Below are 10,332 nucleotides of genomic sequence, written 5' to 3'. Positions count from 1 at the left end.
GATTTAGGATCAAGGTTCTTATTGGAAATTATAGATTGAATGTTATCATGGAGAAAAGATTTGTTTTGGCCTGAAACTTTGTTAAACCTTGTTATTGAGAAAAAGTTTAAAAARTGGMAATGTACGGAATCTAATTGGTTCAAAAGGTATGAAATTTGAATAAGCTAAATGATAGTTAAATTTGAGAAATGGTTTGATATTTCGATATTATGGATTCATATATTTGCTATTTATATGAATATTTGGTTTTGTAAAGGTTTTGGTGATTCTTCACCCTACAATGACATGAATAGGGTATCTCACTAGACTTTACAGTCTAACCCTCGTTTTGTGATTTTAAAATGTGTATTGCAGGAAGTGTGGAAGGTAAAGGAAAGGAAAAGATTTAGTGCTTTTCTTACATGCATTTTGGGTGAAGATTTGCTTTTGATGCGTAGCTCTGATGATTAGTACAAGATTGTATTTGGAATTTTTGGAYCTTGTGTTTGGTCATAGTAGATTTCTTGTACTAGTGGAYCCGAAKGTATATGAATATGTATTTCTTTGGTATGAAATATGTATTACATGCAATGTGTGGGCTGGGGCGTTACAGAATGGTATCAGAGCCCGAGTTTAWDGGATTTAGGTATTTTAACAGCATGATACCTAGACTTAAACTGTTTTATTGCATGTTAAGGGTCCCGGACATAGTTAGCACCATTGGATATAAATATGATAAGTTGAAAGAACAGTGTGTAAGGTAAATTTAATTACGCCTGGCCAGTGTAACTATAAATTTACAGGTACATATCTGAACTTGAATACTTTATTATATTTGGGTATGTGAATACGTGAATATTAATATTAAACTTTGCAGATGTCTAGTCAAACTAGAAGATCTGAAAGAGTGGCTCATCCTGAATCTGAGGAAAGGGAAGAAACACCTGTAAATCTACCTACTAGCATGTCCGGAAATAGAGGTCGAGGAATACCAAGAAGGCGAGGTAGAGGGAGGAGTCAGTCTCAAGGAAGAGGACGGACTGAAATACCTTCTGAACAGGAAGAATCACACTTTGGGAATGTTCAGGGAGGAACAGTACCACACCCGGAGTATATAACCAGAGATGTATTAGCAAAGGAAATGGAAAAGTTACGAGAAACTTTGATATCAATTATGAAGATACCTGCCAGAGTTGAAACAGAAAGAGTAGAGGTTTATCCATCTGCTCCAGCCACTCAGAATAGAGAAGAAGATATTAAGACTTTCTTAGCATGTAAACCACCAACCTTCTCTGGAGAAAGAGATCCGGTAAAAGCNGATTTAGGATCAAGGTTCTTATTGGAAATTATAGATTGAATGTTATCATGGAGAAAAGATTTGTTTTGGCCTGAAACTTTGTTAAACCTTGTTATTGAGAAAAAGTTTAAAAARTGGMAATGTACGGAATCTAATTGGTTCAAAAGGTATGAAATTTGAATAAGCTAAATGATAGTTAAATTTGAGAAATGGTTTGATATTTCGATATTATGGATTCATATATTTGCTATTTATATGAATATTTGGTTTTGTAAAGGTTTTGGTGATTCTTCACCCTGCAATGACATGAATAGGGTATCTCACTAGACTTTACAGTCTAACTCCCATTTTGTGATTTTAAAATGTGTATTGTAGGAAGTGTGGAAGGTAAAGGAAAGGAAAAGATTTAGTRYTTTTCTTACATGCATTTTGGGTGAAGATTTGCTTTTGATGCGTAGCTCTGATGATTAGTACAAGATTGTATTTGGAATTTTTGGAYCTTGTGTTTGGTCATAGTAGATTTCTTGTACTAGTGGACCCGAATGTATATGAATATGTGTTTCTTTGGTATGAAATATGTATTACATGCAATGTGTGGGCTGGGGCGTTACACCAATACTAAGGAGTCTATTAACATCATCATCATTAAGGGTTTTCGATCCATTTTCTAAGTCCATATTTCAAATCCTGTAGTATATTTGAGTCACTTCAAAAGAAATAACATCTTGTACTAGTTGCCTTACCTTGGAAATATCAACATTGCTAACATCAAAATCATTCACCATAGAGATTTTACCTCCCTAATATAAATGATTTTTTTTTAAAATACCACTGTGGTTAACTATAACCGATATCTTCATATTACTAGATTCTACATCAACAAATATATACCATGGTTAGTGGTTAAAAATGACACTAGTTAGTACAAAATGATCTGATTATAACATGACTATAACTCTTGGTAAATTCACCAAAGACGAAAATGATTTGTTTGATATTATGGATGACTAGTTACAGAGAACTATTTCGTTTTTGTAGGCCGGTCTGACTTATTGCTCTTTTCTATTGGTTCACGAGTACAACCTTTGTAATTTCATGATATACCCACGGATTAGACGGTTCCTATTTGGAAGATTGCAATTTCTACTTCTGCTAATAGTTTACCACATTCTTTGTTATTACTATGGGGTCCATAAGCATAAGAAGATTTTACTCGTTGGTGTCAATTAGGCGGTCATAGACTATAACATCTTGCTTTATGTCAAATGTTTGTTAAACAAAAAACAGATGATCTCAAATTGTTTCTTTATGTTTTGCCACTTTGACAATTAAAAACAATGCAAGAACCTATAATCACATTTTTTATCCATTCTGTTGATCCTCTCTCTCATTGATTTGATGATAATCTCTTTTATCTTACTCGAAGTATTTATGTTTCTGTTTTCAGTTTCAGCGATCGTCACTGAGTCTGTTCAGTGATCGCTGAAGAACTTGTAATGTAAATTCAATCAGCGACAGCGATACTTCAAGAAGACAAAACTCACACCAAAGAACCTTCAGCGAAAGTCGAAGACTGAAACTGAAGATTAGAGACTGGCGAGTACATGATCTGAAGCGGTATTCAATGATTACAACCTCGTCTATATATGTGTGAAGACTGCCCAAGCCTCAGCGAATACTGAAGAGACCTTCAGGTTATTCCAGCATTCAGCGATCAAAAGAAGCTTGTTGAGCACGATTGTTTTTGTCTTGTCCTTACACACACAAAGGACAAACCCATACCCTTTCTAAAAGTTAGTACGGTACGGAGCCGATTAGTTGACTCTATTACCCACCAACTTTGTGAAATGATGTCTGCTCATGAATAGGCTCTTGTACTATTCACTGTAGCAAATGATAAGCCTTCCTCTTAAGACTTGACACGCGTTCTAACCCTACTATGTTGCATTAAATGTGCATTTAATGCAATGAGTATAAATAGATGTGTTATATCTCAATGCAGAGATACTCTTACTCCTCTCTCTGAACTTACTTACGCTTAAGTAAAAGAACACACATATCTAAGAACAAATACGCTCATCTTCAAGAGCAAATTAGAATCTCTTTGTTGTATTCTAAACAGTTCTTTCCCATATAGAACTTACTTTCTTCTAAGTCTTTAATAGCAAATATTTTCTTTATTTGCTAAGAATTAGTATATAATTTTAGATTGTTTAGATAGGTTTTATCTACCTTATCTTTTCGCAAACAATCTTGTAAAATCTGTATCGATCATTTCTTATCAATATATATTTTAAATTTGAAAAGTTTTTTGTGTTTGTATTCATCACCCCCCCCCCCCGGTTCTACAAACTATTGTACACATCTTGTAGACCCTAACGGGACCAACACATTCCATTGTCCTTTTTACAAAGTGAACCAAAATCACGTTTTACAAAGTGAACCAAAATCACGTTTTGCAAAATGAACCAAACACCAAAATCTCATTTTACTATTTCTTTCGTGCTCCCATGGTTGCCAAATGGTAGCAAGTAAAAAACCCTAAAATCGATTCTATGAACAAGGCGATTAAGGAGAAAAATCTATAAAGTATAAACTTACCTGTGATTGCAACGATATATGGCTTACGAAGATGAAATGAAGAAGAACAAAAGACGAGTGAGAGAAGAACAGAGACAAACAGAGAGAAGAGACGAACATGAGACAAACGATCGATAAAACTGATGGGCGGTAAAAAAAATTGATGGGCCTAAAACTCTTGACTTTTTAGAAAGAAAAAAACTATATTAAAAGAAATTGACAAGTTGAAAAATCCGTGTAATCAGTTTTACATTATAATCAACAATATGGCATCCAAGTCAAAATATGTTACCGGATAAATAGGTTGCAAGTAAAAAATATGTACAAAATAGAAAAGATGAAACTTTGTTGTATCAATTGAGAAAAAAAGGTTGTTACACCAAATAGGAATTAACTCAAACTTTGTTATATTGTCGTGCATTTTGCTCATAAAATAATTAAAGAAACAATGATGAAACGAGAAAACGATGTAAAAAGTTGGATTCTTGTCTTGAAAATTGCGTTATTGTTAAGGAGCTCTGACTGGCACGGTAAAAGTTCTTGCAGGAATCTCTTCTAAAATACCGACAAGAAGATTTACTATGGATGTTCTTATGAGTCAACAACATATTGAGTTCTTGTCTCGATTATTGTGTTAAATGTTATTTTATTTATTTTTAATATATGTAACTTATATATCATCGTTAAACTTATATAATTATTGTAAATTATAATAACCTTGGTTCTTGCAAGTTACTAAATATTAGCGTTTTATAAAGGTTGTTAGTCTGTTGAGTTGTCGATGATGTAGCAACGAAAAATGCAAAAGAGAAAGAGTTAACGAACATGGTATATTCGTCCTACTTGATTAGATAAACATACGTAATTTTTGTTCTTACATAACCATAAGAAAAAACTGAAAGATAATAAGTTTATTTCAAGAAAATTAACCCCAAGACGATAATAATCTTATTACCTCGTATATATTGGTTTAGAACATCGTAAGCAACGATTATGACGTCACACGGTGCAATTCATAAAATTTCTATTTCATAATGCCTTGTCGAAATTGTATTGTTTTTAAAAAGGTTTTTGTTTTTAATTAGAAAAGAAAACAGTTGTTAAAAAATCCAATATTACGAAATTGACATGTATGAAATGAATATTTTAAGTTCTTGTACGGAATCTGTATTCATTTGATGATACAGACATACGTTATATTCTATATACGATTTTTTGGAGAATGAAAGATCAACTTAACAATGACAATATGAATGAAACAAACTGAAGTTATTTTTGTAATGTCAAATTTTCTCCCATTTGGTACTGCTTGAAAAATAAATGGTAACAATATCTTGTAATATTGTGTCGCGAAACCACTTGAGAAGGTTTGCGTAACACGCAAAGCTAAACATACTTATAAAAGAAGTCACGCTGATTGAGATCTTACTTAGCAACCTCTCGATTGAAAAAACGTCGTTTTTTTAAAATTAAGAGTCTATTTTTGGTACATAATTTATTTTAATTTTACCGAGATTCGTAACAAGAGATGCATACAAGAATATGTGTGTATATATAATATATATAATGTATATAATATTTTTATTATAACGATGAAATAACAAACAAAGTTTAAGATACATTACTTCTCGTAACAAAAACATCTATTGGCTGGTGAAGGTGTGCAAAATCCAAAAACCATATCTTTTTCTTCACAGAGTGTCAAACAATCGAAATCATCTCTACATATTCCAGTGAACACTGCAACTCCTTGTACTGTACAACAAAAAATTCAATATGTTAACCATAAGGGTGGTGTCTGATTAGTTTGAGTTTAGACTTATAAAGTCAAATGTGTCTGGAGGAATCCAAGGATGGATAGAAATCCTTTTGTGACCACGAATGTTCATATGTGATGACTCCGGACTATCCGAAAAGCAGGTGATCGTCATGGGATTATTCGACTTACATAACGAGTTGGATATCCAGATTAATAAAAAAAAAGTTTATAATTAAAATACGTACACTTTAAAGAATATGTAGTTTTCACATTTTTTTAATCAATTAAAAGACATTTTTATTCTTTTTTTTAAGTAAAAACGATAAATTTATTCTTCAACAATAGAAAAATAGAAATTTTATTTATCTCGTAATTAAGAACAAAAATGAGAAAATAAATATTTGTTTTAACACAAGCTAAAATAAAAAAAAAATGTAGTCGTTATTTTTGGAATGTTTTTTTTGTGAATGTTCAGAACAACTTTGTGCTTTCACAATGTTTTGATGTGAAGCTTCAGTGTTATTTTGTGGTCTCACATGGACTCAACACAAGAGAATTATTCATATGAATAGAAACATATTCAAATACATATGGTTTGGTTAACGTATAGAAAACAAACCTGCATTAGAAATACATGTCATACAAAGAATAACCATCATCACCAATACAAGTGTTGTAACATTCTTGTTTGCTATATCCATGTTAAATGATGTTCTGTTTCACTAATATTTGTAAGGAATTATTGTAAGAAAATCGTTTCCAAATGCGTCAGGTAAATTAATACAGAGTCACCAAAACATCTTTAAATAGTTTCTCAAATCTCAAATATTTTAAAATCTCATAAATACAAATATATTTGTAATTAATTGAGATAATATGTTTAATACAAGGCCATTAATTATCTTTAATCTTTTTTCTTCAATTTCTTTAGATATTGTTATTAATTACAAATTCTACTTATGGCCATCGTGGTAGGAATATATTGTAATTAATTATATACAAGGAAAGATTAATTTGAGAAGTAAAGGAGTGATTCTGACAATTCATCTAGTCAATATTTGCAGTTTTGACTGTGAAGTAACGGATAACTTTTCATATTGGTATGTGGAAGATGGTGGAATAGTTTCGTAACTTTTACAAATATGCGACAAACGGGTTAATACGTAAATTTATGTGATTCACATAAATTAAATGTTCATACGTGAATCTGTTAATTAGTTCACATATGAACTTTTAACTAATTATACATGAACCAACAGGTTTATATGTGAATCAGTTAATAAGTTCATATATGAATCAGTTAATTAGTTTATATGTGCATCGTAAGGGTTCATATGTGAATCAGTTAATTAGTTCATATGTACATTACACGGGTTTACATATGAATATATAGTTCATATGTTAATCACATAGGTCACATATGAACCTGTTTGCCCTTTTTTTGTAGATGTTACAAAACTACTACCTCTATTTTTTAGATGCAATTTTTTACTAGTCAAAGCTGCAACTTTTGACCAGTAAAAGCCACAAATATTGACAAGTCAAGTCAAAGACCTTCCAGCCTAGTGGTAAAGGCTTGGGCATGGCATAGTCATGAACCCGAGTTCGAGCCCTGGGAGGGGAGTGTTGGCGACATTTAAGTGGGGCCATGTTTAGCCTCCAAAATTGCCGGGGATTAGTCAGGCTTTGGCCCGGACACCTTTACAAAAAAATATATATATTGACAAGTCAAATCCGGTATTGACCATATGAAGGACTAGGATTCTTTACTTCTCAAATATTTATCACTTTTCAAACTAATCTTGGTTAACTATATAAATGTATTAATATCTACTACAAATGTACTCGTACAATGAAACGAGATACGTCTTGATTTTTTAATGTTTTATTTTATAATTTAGGTCCATCGATGTTATAATGCGATTTTATGTGTTTTTGAGAAAAAGAAAATGTTTTTATTTTTTAATTATAAATTTGAAGATATTATACAATTTTGAAAAAAATAATCGATATTAGTATGAAATTAACTATTTAAAAGTTTTCGTTTTTGTGTAATATCTTTAATTCAATTTTGTATTATAATTTAACTGAAGTTTAATAACGAACGAATCTATTTTTTTCTTTAATATAAAAATTGTTCTTAAGAGTTTAAAAGGGTACTCACACAATATAGTTAGATATATCTCAATTTCTTTGTTTTATTTTATTTTTGGTCTATGTCGATGTTATAATACAAATTTATGTGGTTTTGAACAAGCAATAAAGTTTTTATTAATAAAATACAAATTTAAAGATATCATAAAAAATTAAAAAAATATAAAAGTTCTTATTTTTTTATATAATTTCTTTAATTCAATTTTTTTTATTATAATTTAATTTAGATTTAATGATGAAATAATTTATTTTTGATTNATAATTTATTTTTGATTTAATAATATAATTTTATGAAGATAATAACTAAGTATTCTGTTAGAACTCAATAATTATCCAAATTATATTTTAGATTTTATATTTAAAATACGAATTTTATCTTGTATTTAATTATATTTATCTACAGTTAGTTACACGAATTCAAACATGAAATTTAATAAGTTGTACTTATGCATAACTTATTTGTAATCTTGAATTTTAAGTAATATGTATCAATAAACAATATTTCATGTATAAAAAATAGTTTTTAAGAGTTTTTTGTCAAACTCTTTATAATATAGTATAAGATAAAATCAGAATTATCGTCAAAAAAATTGGAAAATATATTTTCATAAATCTTGTCTTTTATTATTTGATAAATTTACTATCTAACAATGTTTAATGAATTTTTATAATTAATTTGTTGATTTACAAGTAATCATTTAAAAATACATAAAAATGTGAAGAAAAAAACTACAATGATAAATCATAAACGAAAGCTCCTCATCAACCTTGTTTTAGAAAGAAAAAGAGGGGGTCCAAGATTAAAACATTGTTAAAAAGATGAAAAAAATATATATCACATGTAATTCTACAATAAAGTCACATGTTATTAAAGAACATTTCAAACCTTTTAGATCGCAAGTCCAAATCGCATGCCTTGACTATGTTCTCATATGAACATGATATTGAAGATTTAAATACAAACCAAGTGTAACAACCCCGTTATGATAAATATAACTAATAAATAATGCTAAAAGAATGATCTAAAAAAATCTTCTTTCATTCATCTGATAAAATATGTTATAGTGGAATGCTTACAACTGAAATAAACATCTAAATAAACTAATTCGTCCCATACTAAATAAATATGGTGTACATGTTTGAACCGATGGTTGAAGCATAGGGAACACCCTTCATACACATGTCCTCTCTTGGAACCCTCCATCTTGATAAATCTTTATGCCAAAGATATATACTGCCTCTCTAATGATCAATATGTCATTAACATATAGGATCAAGAATACTACTATGCTCCCACTGACCTTATTGTATACACAAGATTCCAAATACGAGATGTTTTCTTTAGTCCATTAATGGACTTCTACAACTTACATATCTTTATCAGAATATTTTGGATGCTTAAAACCATGTACACGCCCTCTCTCAAATTTTCATTAAGGAACATGGTTTTAACATCCATATGTCATACCTCATAACCATGATACGTATTTATGGCTAGAAGAATCTTGATGGATATTTGCTATCGAAGAAAAGATCTCATCATAATCTACTTCTAGACTATGATTGAAACCTCTTTTTTACCAACTTAGCTTTATAGGTATGTACTATCTCCTCCATTTCAATTTTCTTTTGAATCCTACTTGCACCCGACGACTTTGCATTAGGTAGGTCCATCTACTCAATTCCAAACCTGGTTGTCCGACATAGATTATTTTTTAGCCTTTATGGCATCATGCCTTTTACCATATTCCAAACTTTAAGTGGATTCCTGGTAGGTTATAGGTTCATCATGAACTGTATCGTCACTGTCAATGAGATAATCATATCTCTTAGGCTCTTGACGGTTCCTTTCGATCTTTAGATTGTTTGTATCTCTTCATTTTTCCCAACAACTTATTAGGGATTAACATCATGTTGTTGGTCAGTGTCAACCATCGTCTCATCTTGTGGTTCTTGAGTTTCTTCAAGATCTACTTTATCTTTGTTGCGGTTCTTGCGAGAAAATCATTTTCAAATAACTAAATACTTTGTTCTCGTTGGTTTGTAGAAATAACGTCCAACTGACTTTTTTGGATGTCCGCAAAGATGCACTTTTAGACCTCAAGTCAAGCTTTTTCTAAGCTTCCTGCTTAACATAAGCATCACACACCCATATTCTCATATAATATAATTTTGGATCTTCCCAGTCCATAACTCATATGGGGTTTCATTGATCTTTTGGTTAGTGCATTATTAAGTATTCCGACAACAGTTTCTAGATATATCTCCAGAAACTCTTAGATAGTGTGGTACAACTCATCATAGAGCGAATCATATCCAACAAAGTTTTATTCTCCTTTTGGACAAACCATTTATGGTGTTCCTAAATGAGTTAGTTGGGATACCATCTCACAATCTCTAAGATGATTTATAATCTCTCGGCTTAGATATCACTCCCTCGAAGTGCTTTTATCTTTTGCCAATTTGATTCGCTACTTCATTCTAAAACTTTATAAATATCTCAAAACTTTCGGACTTATTTCTCTTTAGGTAAGCATACCCATATCTACTGAAGTCATCAATA

Source organism: Cynara cardunculus (assembly GCF_001531365.2).
Source record: "Cynara cardunculus var. scolymus isolate 2C chromosome LG 5, CcrdV1, whole genome shotgun sequence".
In the NCBI taxonomy this organism is placed as follows: domain Eukaryota; kingdom Viridiplantae; phylum Streptophyta; class Magnoliopsida; order Asterales; family Asteraceae; genus Cynara; species Cynara cardunculus.
Note: the sequence above shows the minus strand (reverse complement) of the source record.